Source organism: Chrysochloris asiatica, unplaced genomic scaffold (assembly GCF_000296735.1).
Source record: "Chrysochloris asiatica unplaced genomic scaffold, ChrAsi1.0 scaffold00002, whole genome shotgun sequence".
Taxonomy (NCBI): domain Eukaryota; kingdom Metazoa; phylum Chordata; class Mammalia; order Afrosoricida; family Chrysochloridae; genus Chrysochloris; species Chrysochloris asiatica.
In genome coordinates this window covers 20269889-20283029 of record NW_006408520.1, presented here as the reverse complement: position 1 = coordinate 20283029, position 13141 = coordinate 20269889, and the positions used below count along the sequence as shown (strand labels likewise).

At 38.8% G+C, this 13141-nt stretch overlaps 1 protein-coding gene across 1 annotated transcript in view; it reads right to left on the bottom strand.

The window, feature by feature from the left end:
* The window catches only part of EVI5 (ecotropic viral integration site 5), a 293650-nt gene that overhangs the window by 33932 nt on the left and 246577 nt on the right, over window positions 1-13141 (bottom strand). The gene's annotated exons all lie outside the window — the stretch shown is intronic.

Here is a 13141-nt window from a genome sequence, read left to right as displayed (position 1 = left end):
AGGTGGATTGGCCAAGTGGCAGCATCAATGGACTCAAGCATGGCAAAAGTAGTGAGGTTGGCCCAGGATCGGGCAGTGTTTCATTCTGCTGTGCATAAGGTCACTATAAGTCAGTACCGACTCAATGGCATCTAACAACAACAACAACTCACACATACACTTTTCTAAGCCATCTTCAGTCATGACTTTATTTAGATTTCTATTTTATTTACTAAAATTCCTAATTGTCTATTTAGCTGGTTGAAAAAGAAAAAGATTTCTGTAACTTATGGGGATTTAACATAAAAATTTCCCTTCTCAACTAACGACAGGATGACAGAAGACCTTCTAGATTCTGGAAAACAGTACAATGGCTACTCCAAGAAAGTTAGTTGGTTTGGCTATGTGGGTTATATGTTGTTTATAAACCAAAACCCAAAACAGTTGCCAATGAGCTGATTCCAACTCACAGCTATATTACAGGACAGAGTCGAACTGCCTTACAGGGTTTCCAAGACTGTAATCTTTACTGGTAGCATAGTGGTTACGACTCGGGCTGCTAACCTCAAGGTCCGCAGTTCGAAACTACCAGCCATTCCGCAGGAGAAAGATGAGGCATTCTACTCCCGTAAAGATTTACAAGCTCGGAAACCCTGTGCAGGGTCACTATGAGTCGGATCCAACTTCACAGTACTTAACAACAACAATCTTTACTGGAGCAGACTGCCTCATACTTCTGTGGAGCAGTTGGTGGATTCAAAATGGCGATCTTTTGGCTAGCAGCTGAGTGCTTAACCACTGCACCACCAGGACTGTTTATAGCTTTCTATAATAGTTTGTTTCTCCCCTCCCCCCCAGCTCTCTAATTCTGCTATAGCAGAAATAACACAACTACTTGGCTTTAATAACCAGAAATGTATTCTCTCACAGTTTAGAAGGCTGTAAGTCCAAATATAGAGTGCTAACTCTTGGGGAGCCCTGGTAGCGTAGTGGTTACGAATCAGGCTGTGAACCACAAGGTCAGCAGTTTGAAACTACCAGCTGCTCTGCCGCTCAAAGATGAGGCTTTCTGTTCCCATAAAGATTTACAGCCTCAGAAACCCTGTACAGGGTCGCTATGAGTCAGAATTGACTGCACGGCACATAACCACCACCACCAGCTCTTGTGGAAGGTGTTCTCTTTGAAGGTTCTGGGGAAAGGTCCTGATCCTTTTTCAGCATCTGTAGGCCCAGTATTCCTTGGAGATCTCTGCACATCAATCTTCCCCTGGATCTACGGGCTTCACAATGCATGGACCCCAAATCCAAAGGATGTACTCCACTCCTTGCTCTTCTACCCTGGTGATAGTAGGTCCCTCTGAGTTCAAAAGACATTGACTCAAGACAACCCAATCCTGTAGATTGCACCTGACCTCATTAACATCATGGAAGTGAGGATTTACAACATATGATAATTACATCATATCAGGCCTTATCACATCAAATCATATCATGGGGTTGACAATACTATATTAAGTATCTCATGGAGGGGGTAATTACAACCTAACTGCTAAGCCACTGAGAATCCTGACCCAGTCAAGTTGAACTCAACTATGTATCACACCAACCTTGTACTGACATAGCTCATAGTTTTTCTAATTTCTTTAGAAAAACAGTAATTGTTCAAGGACAGACCATTCCTCCTTTCAAGTTCTTTCTTAAATCATCTGTCATTCTTATATATAGTGAAAGAAACTGAAGAAATCTTTCTCAATTTCTTCAGAAGGGCCAGGGGAATTTAAGATATAATTAAACAGTTCTGCTGTGATAATGTGGGTTAATACACTGTACTGCTTGGTTGGTTTGAACTACAAGGTCAGCAGTTCAAGCTCACCAGTTGCTCCTCAGAAACACTACGCAGTGTCATTATGAGTTGGAACCAACTTGATGGCACTTAACAACAACAACAACATGCCAAAATGGTCCCTCTTGAAAATCTTTCTTCTGGGACCTTACATGTCACCAAATTCTATGGCTTTTCACATATCCCAGTGGTGGTGATTCTGATCTCCTCTGCTGGTTCTTTTCTCTTGACTTTAAAGGTTGGAAGTGACTTAGGACTTGCTCTTGGGCTCCTTCTTTTATATATAAGTGTCTGTCATTTAAATGGAAACTAAAAGAAAAAAGAAGTAAATCCAGTGCCATCGACTCAATTCTCACCTATGTTAAAGAGAAGAACTGAACTTCATAGGGTCTTCATGGTGGTAATCTTTACAGAAGAAGACTGCCAGGTCTTTCTTCCATGGTGTTGCTGGGTGGTTTGGAACTGCTACCTTTAGGCTAGTACTTGAGTGCAAACTGTTTGTGCCACCCAGGGACCATTATTTCTATACCAATGACAACAAAATCTTTTATTTTTAGTCCTGACCTCTCCTTTGAATTCCAGATTCATATATTTATTGTTTATCTAATATCTTTATTTGAATACTTAAGAGGAATCTCAATCTTGTTGTTGTTGCTGTTAGGTGCTATGGAGTTGGTTCCCATTCAGAGTTTCTACATACGACAGAACAAAACACAATCCCATCACTGCCTATGTCTGAGACCACTGTGGCAGCCAATGTAGCGATCCAACTCAATGAGGGTCATCTTCTTTTTCTTTGCATCTCTACTTTACCAAACATGATGTCCTTCTCCAGGTATCTCAATCTGAACATAAACAAAACAGAGCTCTTGATCATCCACCCTTCCCCAACTTCAGTTAATGATATCAACCATTCATTCAAATGCTCAAGTTATAAATCTCTGAGCCGCTGATTAATCTTTTCTCTTGCCCTTCATACAGTCATGGGCAAGTTTACTACCTCTAAAATATTCTTCTAATACATCCACATTGCTAACACCTTCACTTCTCCCATCCTTATACACCACCTTTGCTCTTACTTACACTACTATAATTTCCCTGTTTCCATTCTTGTTCTAAATCAATTACTCTGTGCTTAAAACCATTCAAAGGCTTCTCACTACACTAAAAAGAAAACCCAAACTATTACCCTGACTTAGAAAGCACTGTCTATGATATGACTCCATCTACCTTGCTAATCTTATCTCACACCATCTGTCCCATCCTCCACTACATACCAGCCACACTAGTGTGGCTTTTCAATAAGGGCACTTTGCTTTCATTCTGGGGTATTTGTGCCAGCGCCAGTTGTTTCTTCTGCCTGGATTATTATTTCAATTGATTTTCATACTTCAGGAGGATTTTTAATATTCCGATCTCGGACTTCATGATCATTTATTCATTAAAAACATTTTACTCAATCTTGTTAGTAATTAGGGAAATGCATCCTCACAAGAATGGTTACAATTACAAAGAGTGACAATCTCATGTGATGATGAGGATGTAGAACAGTAAGAATTTTACTGCTTGAGGCAGAATCACTTGGAAAACTGTTTACCAGTCTATATAATGGCTGTAAGCCAGCAATTCACTCCTAGGTATATAACCAACTGAAATGCACACATGTTCAAAAAAGATATGATTGAGAAAGTTCATGGGCAGCAAAGTTCATAACAGAACAAGTTAGAAACAATCCAAACCCATATCAACAATGTTGTTGTTGCTAAATGCTGTAGAGTTGTTTCTAACTCATAGCAACCCTGTATAAGGTTTCCAAGGAATGACTGGTGAGTTTGAACCACCAATCTTGTGGTTCAAACCAACCTAGTTGTTGTTTTGTTGTGAAGTGCCATCGAGTTCCCTGCTTAGGATTTTCAAGGAGCAGCTGGTGAGCTTGAACCACGGACCTTGCAGTTCAAATGGCTTTGCAGTCTGGCACATTAACCCACAGCGCCACACTTCATCCTACAGCATCACACCAGGACTTCAACAATGGAATGTGTAAAAACAAAATTGCTGTATATTTATGGGTGGCTGGGAGGGGATAGTAAGGCATAGGCTGGGGATAATAACATCATAGTTTGGGTGAGGAAGGGGAGGGCAATGCACAAGAAGGGGGAGGGGAATGGGAGAACAATGAAGACAGGGGAACACATAGGAAGGTTTACATGGGTTAAATGGGTCAGAGGTAAATAGGGATAATGTATGCTCAACTTTGGAAAAACAGTGCTCTGTGATTCAGGGACCAAAGCATAATCTGAATGGATAAAAGAGGGGACATGATGTTAAGGTGATTGATTGTATTGAGCATATTGATTTTCCCCTGCCTACTAATGTAAAATAGACACTTGAGTGGGATAGACAGAAGTATCAGGAAATATGATTACACAAAGCCTGTAAGCCCGTCTTCAGTCTTCAGCTTATAATTTATTGGAATATCTAAAAAGGGTCCTATAACTTGCCCAGTGAAATAGGATCCTTGTGGAACCTTTGTAGAGTATGGAGCCTTGGATGGATTCCTGAGCCCCATACAGAACCTTCTGAGGTGGGATATTTCCACTTGAAAGGACATACAGACCAACCCGGAGTGGCTAAAGTACAGAGGACACTTCTTGAAAGAAAGACCAGCAGGGGAAAAAAAAAAAGTAGACTGCTTGGCTATTACAGGAAAAAGCAAATTGTTCGTCTAGGAGCCATCAATGCAAGCCATCAAGTCCCTTCAGAACAAACCCCCTTCCAAGACTGAAACTCAAAGGGAACACATAAGCAGGCTTGTAAGCTTGCCTGTGACTGTGTTGGTCTATTTATGAGTGGAAGTAGGGGAAAGTCAGTAATTAAGACTTGGGCTAAGCTTGACCATGTTCCATAGATTCCTGTCAACTTTGAGATAAGAGAGAGAAGAGGAAGGGCTGGGTGGTTGACAGTTTGGGAAGACTTGGGAACCCCTGAGCCCACGGACACTCACCTAGCCACTGGGAGCTAGAGTTGAGAGTAAACCGTCCAGCTGATATAAAGTGGCTGGAGGTGAGCAAGAACACCCAAACTTTCAGATAGTACCCATCTGACCTAGCATTGATGGCTTGATGATCAGAACTCAACTAGAGGAAGATAAAGAAATTTGATGAACTTGACCTTAACTTATGGATCTAGTAGCTCAAAATAACAACCGAGAGGGAAGGAGTCTTCATATCAAGGATCAAGCCTATTCCCTCAGTACACAGCACTGGTTGTTGTTGTTGTTATGTGCCGTGGAGTCGGTTCTGACTCATAGTGACCCTATACAGGGTTTCTGAGGCTGTAAATCTTTATGGAACAGAAAGCCTCATCTTTCTCCCGCAAACAGCTAGTAGTTTTGAACTGCTGACCTTGTGGTTCGCAGCCCAATTCGTAACCACTATGCTACAGTTAGTAAGGGTGGGCAATTAGACACTGGCTACCTAAAATAGGGGGACTGTAAAGGCATAAAGTGGCCGGCTTACAAGTTTTCAATTGGAATTTAGTTTCAGAGTGAAGCTGAGGTAGGTAGAATCCCCACTGAAGAGTTTTCATCTTGTCTAGATGGGTCTGGTGAAAGGGGATGGGGACAGAATTCTTTTGATTCAATAGTAATTGTTATCATGACTAATTGCAGCTGTCACAAGTGTAAAGGTAGAAGTTGTGTAACAAAAAAGGGGGGAGTAGTTAATCTTACATTCCAGGAATAGAGCACCCTAGGACCATAAAGAGGGACGACCCTAACCAGAGAAATAGCAACACCAGCGATAGAGGCAGAGGTGAGGACATGGAGAGAAAGCATCTGAAGACTCCAGACTCATGGAAAGAGAAAGGCTGTGTGTTGACGGGGAGGGGCTGGTCTTATGCCCTCTGGTTGTTTAAACAATTATATATTCCTGTGTGTTTTTGTGTACATCAAAAAAAAAAAAAAAAAAAAGAGGGACTAGAGGCAAATACTGTTAACTGATGGTGCATGGAAGGGACTGTATCCATTGCAATGAAACAAGATGTGATTGGTTGAATGCAAAACTGATGTTCTGCCATGTAGACTATCACTCAATTCACAATAAAAGCTTTAAAAAAATTGCAGTATATTTACTCAAAGGAAGGTTGTTGTTACTGTCCTTAAGTGCTGTTGAGTCAATGCCAACTCATAGGGACCCTGTATAGGGTTTCTGAGAAGCAGCTGGTAAGCCTTAACTGCTGACCTTGTTATTCAAATCGACCTTGCTGTCCAGTACATTAACCCACAGCACCACACCAGGACTCCCAAAGGAAGATTGGTGGTGGTGGTGGTTATGTGCCATGGAGTCAGTTCCGACTCATAGTGACTCTGTACAGGGTTTCCAAGGCTGTAAATCTTTACGGGAGCAGAAAGCCTCATCTTTCTCCCACAAAACAGCTGGTAGTTTTGAAGTGCTGACCTTAAGGATATCGGCCCGATTCATAACCACTACGCTACCAGAGCTCCTTAAAGGAAGATTATACAACAACAAAAATGAACAATCTACAGCTATACTTTAAATTGACATGGTAAAATCTCACACACAATACTGAACAAAAGCAGCAAAACACACAAAAAATACATATTTCAAAAAGACATTTAAAGTTCAAAAACTAAATGGGTTAGAAGTAAAGATCATGGTCATCTTTGGGGAGAAAGGAGTGCACAGTGGTTGGACGGGGCGCTAAGGTTTATTTCTTGGACCTAGGTGGTAGTTACTTGGTGATAATTTGTTGAGATATAAACTTGGGACCTAGTCACTTTTCTGAATGTATAAGTAGGTTGTACATCTAAAGGAAAGTAGTCATTTTTTACTTGTTTAATTTTTATGGTTATGAGTCAACTTTTTTATTGAATGTGAAGATATAGCTGGTGAAATCACACTAGACGGTCTCTTTTAAAAAGAAGTAAAGCAAAATTACTGTTTGGTCTTAGTATTAGAAACAGTTGTGGCTATCTCAACGAAATGGTCTGTCTTTATCACACTGCTGTTGTTAGGTGACTTTCAGTTGGCCTTTGACTAATGGTGACCCCATGCATCATGGAACGAAACTTGGCCTTGCACCACCCCTATGATAGGTTGTAGGTCAGACCATTGTAATCCATACAGTTTTCACTGGCTTTTTCAGGAGTAGACTGCCAGATGTTTCTTCCTATTACATTTTAGTCTGAAAGTTCCACTGACACTTGTTCAGCATCATAACAACATGCAATCCTCCACTGATAGACAGGTGGTGGCTGAGTAGGGGGTGTATAGGCCAGGAATAGAAGGAAAATGTTCTATTCTAAAAGAGAATAAAGGAAGCCATGAGTTCTACCCATATAAAAGGCAAGAGTTCCATCATTGGATCACTACTATCCCCATTCTCATAACATACCAAAAAACAACCAACCCATTGCTGTTAAGTTGATTTGAAGTCATAAGGATAGAGTAAACTGCCCCATGAGGTTTCCAAGACTGTAAACCTCATCTTTCTCCCTCAGAGCAGTTGGTGTGTTAGAACCACTGACCTATTGGTTATCAGCCCAATACTTAAATCACTGTGGCCCCTAGGCCCCTTTGTTATTACACAGGTACCCTGAAATGGTTAAGCAAACAGCTTTCCCCATTTGAGTTGATTGCTGAAACCCAAATTTGAGGCTCACTTATGGCAAATACAAAGATACATTTGTGGTATACATTTTTCATTTCAGATGCCATACATGGTTCTACTTTAGATTTCTTACAATTGCTTTTCTTCCTCACCTTCCCCCTGAAATTGTAGTTTGATAGCTTGCAGCATTTGCAAACTTTCTTAACCTGTTTGAAGCAAGGTAGGGTATGAATAAAAATGCTTTACAAATTTGTTTTTTTCCCATTTCTTTAAACATATATAATTTACTCTGGTTTCATTTCACTCTAGTGAATGAAACAGGTTAGTGTACTGCAGTCTACGTAAAAGTCCTGATCCAGAATTCCAGAATTATGAATTGTGTGACTTTGAACAACTAGATTCATCTCTCTCTCAAAGAATAAAAACAATAATAATTTTCACAGGGTAACTGTCAAGATCTAAACGTATTATTTACTATTCCTACATCTGGTTTAGTGGCTACCACATATAAAACTTAATAGAAACAGGTAAATTTTATACAGAAAAGCTACTAAACCCGAAGAACTAGAATTATTTTTATGAGAATTTAAGGATATAAGGAACAATAAAAAACTATTTTAGCAGGACATAATAAAAGTTTAGTAAAGTTGTTTAATGGAGAAATATTTCATTTTTAGTATAAGTGAAACACCCTTAGTCTAGCATAAATTTACCTGCTCCTAGATATCTTCCAGACCACAAATATCACATTAGCATCAAGAACAACTTAAAAACATTTCATCTGGAAAAATGGAATTTTTTTCCAGAAACTTTTTGAAGTCCCTTCATATTTCAAATAAAATTTCAAACCAGTATTTGAAACATATACTTGTATATAGCACACAGTGTCTGCTCCTGTAGAGATTTACAGTCTTGAAAACACTACATAGGGTTGCTATGATTTGCAGTGGGATATAGCATACATAGTGAAAGGATACAACTTTGATGTACATCCTTCCTGGTTTTATACAATTTAGTGTCCCCTTGTTCTCTTCAAATAACTGCATCTTGAGCTATGTATGATTATGTGCTGTGGAGTGATGTCTGACTCATAGCAACCCTGCATAGGGTTTCTGAGGCTGTAAATCTTTACAGGAGCAAAAAGTCTCATCTTTCTCCCAAGGAATGGCTGGTAGTGTCAAACTGCTGACTGTTAGATTTGTAACCACTGTGCTACCAGCAGCCCGATTTGTAACCACTACACTACCAGAGCTCCTTTGGTCAATGTATAGGTTCCTTATAAACACAATTAGGTGTTCTGGAATTCCTATTTCATAATGTTATCTATAATTTGTTTTGATCCATACAATTAAAAGCCTAGCATAGTCAATAAAACTCAGATAAACATCTTTCTAGTATTTTCTGTTTTCAGTCAAGTTCATCTGACAGCAGCAATGATACCGCTCATTCCATGTCCTCTGAATCTAGCTTGAATTTCTGACAATCTCTGTCAATGTACTGCTGCAACGGTTTTTGAATTATCTTTAACATAACTTTACTTGCATGTGGTACTGATAATATTCAATAATTTCTGCATTTCATCTGATCATCTTGAAGAATAAGGTGTGTCTGACCCAAACCAATCATCTCATATGCATGCAAAAGCTGGACATTGAATAAGGAAGACTGAAGAACTGATGCTTTTAGACTATGGTGTTGACAAATACTGAATATATACCATGGACTACCAGAAAAATGATCAAATCTGTCTTGGAAGAGGTACAGCCAGAGTGTTCCTAAGAAGTGAGGATGGCAACACTTCATTTCATGTGCTTTGTACATGTGATCAAGAGGGACTAGTCCCTGGATAAAGACAGGGTCAGAAAAAAGAGGAAGACCTTCAACGAGATAGAACGACACTGCACCCATGAGCTCAAACATAACAACTGTGAGGATGACACAGGACCAGGCAGTGTTCTGTTCTCTTGTACATGGGGTAGCTATGAGTCAAAACCGACTTGACAGCACCAAACAGCAACAACATTTGGCATATGTATTACATGCATAAGCTTGGAGTCATATTTGTTGTTAAGTACTGTTGAGTATGTTACTCATAGTGACCCCGTATTGTTTCTGAGGCCATAAACCTTTAAATCTTTCTGGGAGCAGAAAGCCTATCTTTCTCCCATTAAGTGTTTAGTAGGCGCAAACCAAAGACCTTGTGGTTGGCAGTCCAGTGTTTATCCTACAGAGCCACCACACTTTCTGGAATCATATGTTATTGTTGTTAAGTGCTGTTGAGTTGGTTCTGACCCATATTGACCCTGTATAGGACTTTAATGGCTGTAAATCTTTGTGGGAGCAGAAAGGCTTATCTCTCTCCTGTGGAGTGGATTGGTGGGCTTGAACCACATTTCTGTGGTTCACAGTCCAGTGCTTCAGTTTACTGGTATAAAATAAGAACAAGATTGATGCTACTTACTTCACAGGATGTTGTGAAGATTAAATACATAGTGGATAGATTACAGTGTCTGGAAAAGAACAAGTGTTAAATGACTGGTAGCTACTATACTACCTGCTGCTATATTTTTTTGTAATATTTGCAGGTCTGTCTCCTTTGTTAGAATGTGAGCACCATTAAGGTATGAACTGTGCATCAATCTTTTTTTATCTTCAGTTCTATACCCAGAGCCTACTATTAGGTGCTGTGATGCTGACTGATGGGAAGGCAGGAGATGGGGAGGACCTTTCCTATGTATGCCCTGGGGAATGGATATGGGAAATGGGGAGGACTCAACCACACCTCATGCTATATCTGGAGCAGCAGGAGTTACACAATAGTTTCTGTGACAGTCTTGGCAGAGGTTAATGGGCTCCAAATTAAAAAAATTTCTAGTAAAATTAAAAGCAAAATTGGTTAGGTGGTAAGGGTAGGAATCGTAGGGGTTGGGAATCAGAGACTGCACTAAGAATGCAGTAAGCAGCAGGGCCAGATTGGGAGTTCTTGTGCTATGTCAACTGCAGAATTCACTTCCTGGGATGCAGATTAATGTGCCAGGGAGAATCTACATAACTAAAACACTGTCACTAATTGCTACTCTTAGGATTTTAAAATGTGTAACATGCTTTCTAACTTAAAGTCTACGTAAGAAGAACCCAAAAAACCAGGCTGTACCAGATTCAACTCTGGTTCAACCTTTACTACTTGTACAACCTTGGACAAATATCTTAATCATGATCAGTCTCAGTTTCTATATCCATGCAACCAAGAACAATACCACCTTCATGTGGGATGGTTATGGGGGTTAGTAACAATAAAGTGTCTGATACAATGCTTGGCCTATAGGTGGCACTTAATAAATGGTAACCAGTATTGTTATTTCAAAGACCAACAATGTACTCAGCCAATTATGAAAAATAACTTGCTTTATCCTCTTTAATATATCATACAGCAAACTATGTTAAGTGGTTATAGCTGTTATAACATGCGTAACACTGCTATGTCTTCAGGAAGATGAGTCTGAAAAATTTGTCTCAACATTTCCTTGAACATTTAGAGAAGTGCAAGAATGAGCTAACAAAATAACTATCATTAGTCGTACAATTAAAATATTAATAGTTCAAAATTAATTGTTATGTTGAAAGCCAAATATTTCTTCATTGTAAAGTAGTAAATTACAAGAATGAAAATGCTAGAAACAAAAACATGACAACTTTTTAACCCCCTAAGACGCTGATACAAAAATAGCATCTTGGTTTAAATTTTCACCTGCTTTCAATTATCCTCTTTTTAGTGATAAAACTCTGAAACAGGTGAACATATTATAATCTGTTCAGAAAATAAAATGAAAACAAATCTCCAACTGAAGAGCCCTAATGGTTTTATAATCTCCAGTTAAGGAACTCTGGTAACATAGTGGTTACGAGTCGGGCTGCTAACCTCAAGGTCAGCAATTCAAAACTACCAGCCATTCTGCAGAAGAAAAACGTAGCTTTCTGCTCCCATAAAGATTTACAACCTCAGAAACCCTATATAAGGTTGCTATGAGTCGGAACCAACTCCATGGCACATAACCAGCAGTAAATACCACCAGTTAAGTTTAATTTTTTTCTAGCTTTGAAGGTTTACCATAACCTGGTTCTACGCATTCTACCCTATTTTCCACAACTTGGTCACATTACTTCTTTCTTTAAACCTGGCCTCTGTATCCCCAATCCCATGCTCATTCTCATCACTGAGGCTTTTCTTGTTCTGTCTCCAGGTGTACTCATCTCACCTCTCTACTAGGTTTTCTGACTGAGGCCTGCTTATGCCCAGGACTCCGGCCTACCCTGAGCTATACAATCAGCATCTCACAAGATACACCACACTGTACTATCTTTAATTTGCACATTCTAGCTCTCTATTTTAACGACAGAACACTAGTCTACTGATTAATTTTCTTTGCCTGTGTTTATAGGATAAGCGATTTCTTTCACAGGTCACACATGAGGAACTTATACAAAAGTTGAACCACATGTGAACTACTTTTTCTGACTGTTTTCATGAGAATATCCTTATTTGTAGTCAAGGTTGTTGTTGTTAAGTGCCCTTGAGTCTGGTTTCCGAGGAGCGGCTAATGCGTTTGAACCACTAACATTGTGGTTCAAACCAGCTTGTGGTCCAGTGCTTGTTCTACAGTACCACACCAGGGAGTCAGGGTAGATGATAGTTTAAAATCAATGTTTGCTAATTTTTAGACGAGTTTTAGAGATAAAAGCTAACCTGTATACACTTTTCTTATTTGCAATATTAAAGTTTCCTTAGCACCAGAAGTCAAAATTTTAAAAGGGGTATTTCTTTATTTTAGGCACAATTTCCTTTGGAAACACTTCAAAACACAAGGAAAAATTCCTAAAGGGCTCAAAAGAATAAAGACTTCTAAAACATACTTATTTATAAGTTTGCTCTGTCAAACATGGGTGCAGCAAAACAGACTGAAAAATGACTTATTATACACAAATAAATCAAAATTATACAGTATCTTGAATTACTCAAATGCCATCATAGATAAAACCCAATATTTACAGAAATGATACGAAAATTTCAAGACTAATTAAATGAAACCACTTTTAAGAGTAATCAGCTTTGTTAATATATGGCTTGCTCTTCATTTAGAATTTATTCTTAGATTTATTAATACCTCAAGGAGGTATTACAGTGACTTTAAAATGAAGGGAACTGAAGGATGTAACACCAGGAAAGGGTAATGTCCAAACTTTTTCCTTGAGGTTTAAATTCATTTAGTGGTCAACATGTGCAAATCTTTCTTCATTTAAACAGATGAAGTTTAGGCTACTCTTTCAAATCTTATCACTATGAATAAACATTATTTTATAAATAATTCAAAATAAGAAAAGATGTCTTTATATTCATGTTTAGTCAAGTATTTATCATTAGAATATAAGAACAAAGAAACTGACTTAGAATCATATTAACCAAATGTGTCTCTATTCAAAACACATTAGTTCAAATAATTTAAATTCCTCAGTATAGTATAAACTATCTGAAAATTTCATGAGTCGAATCTCACAGATTCAAGATAGTGCCAGTTTAAAAAGTGTTTGGATACTAAGAAATCTGTTAACTGATATTAAGCAAGTATCCTTTTTTGCAATCTCAGTAATACCACCATCAGGAGAAACAACATGAGTGAAACACTTCCCTCT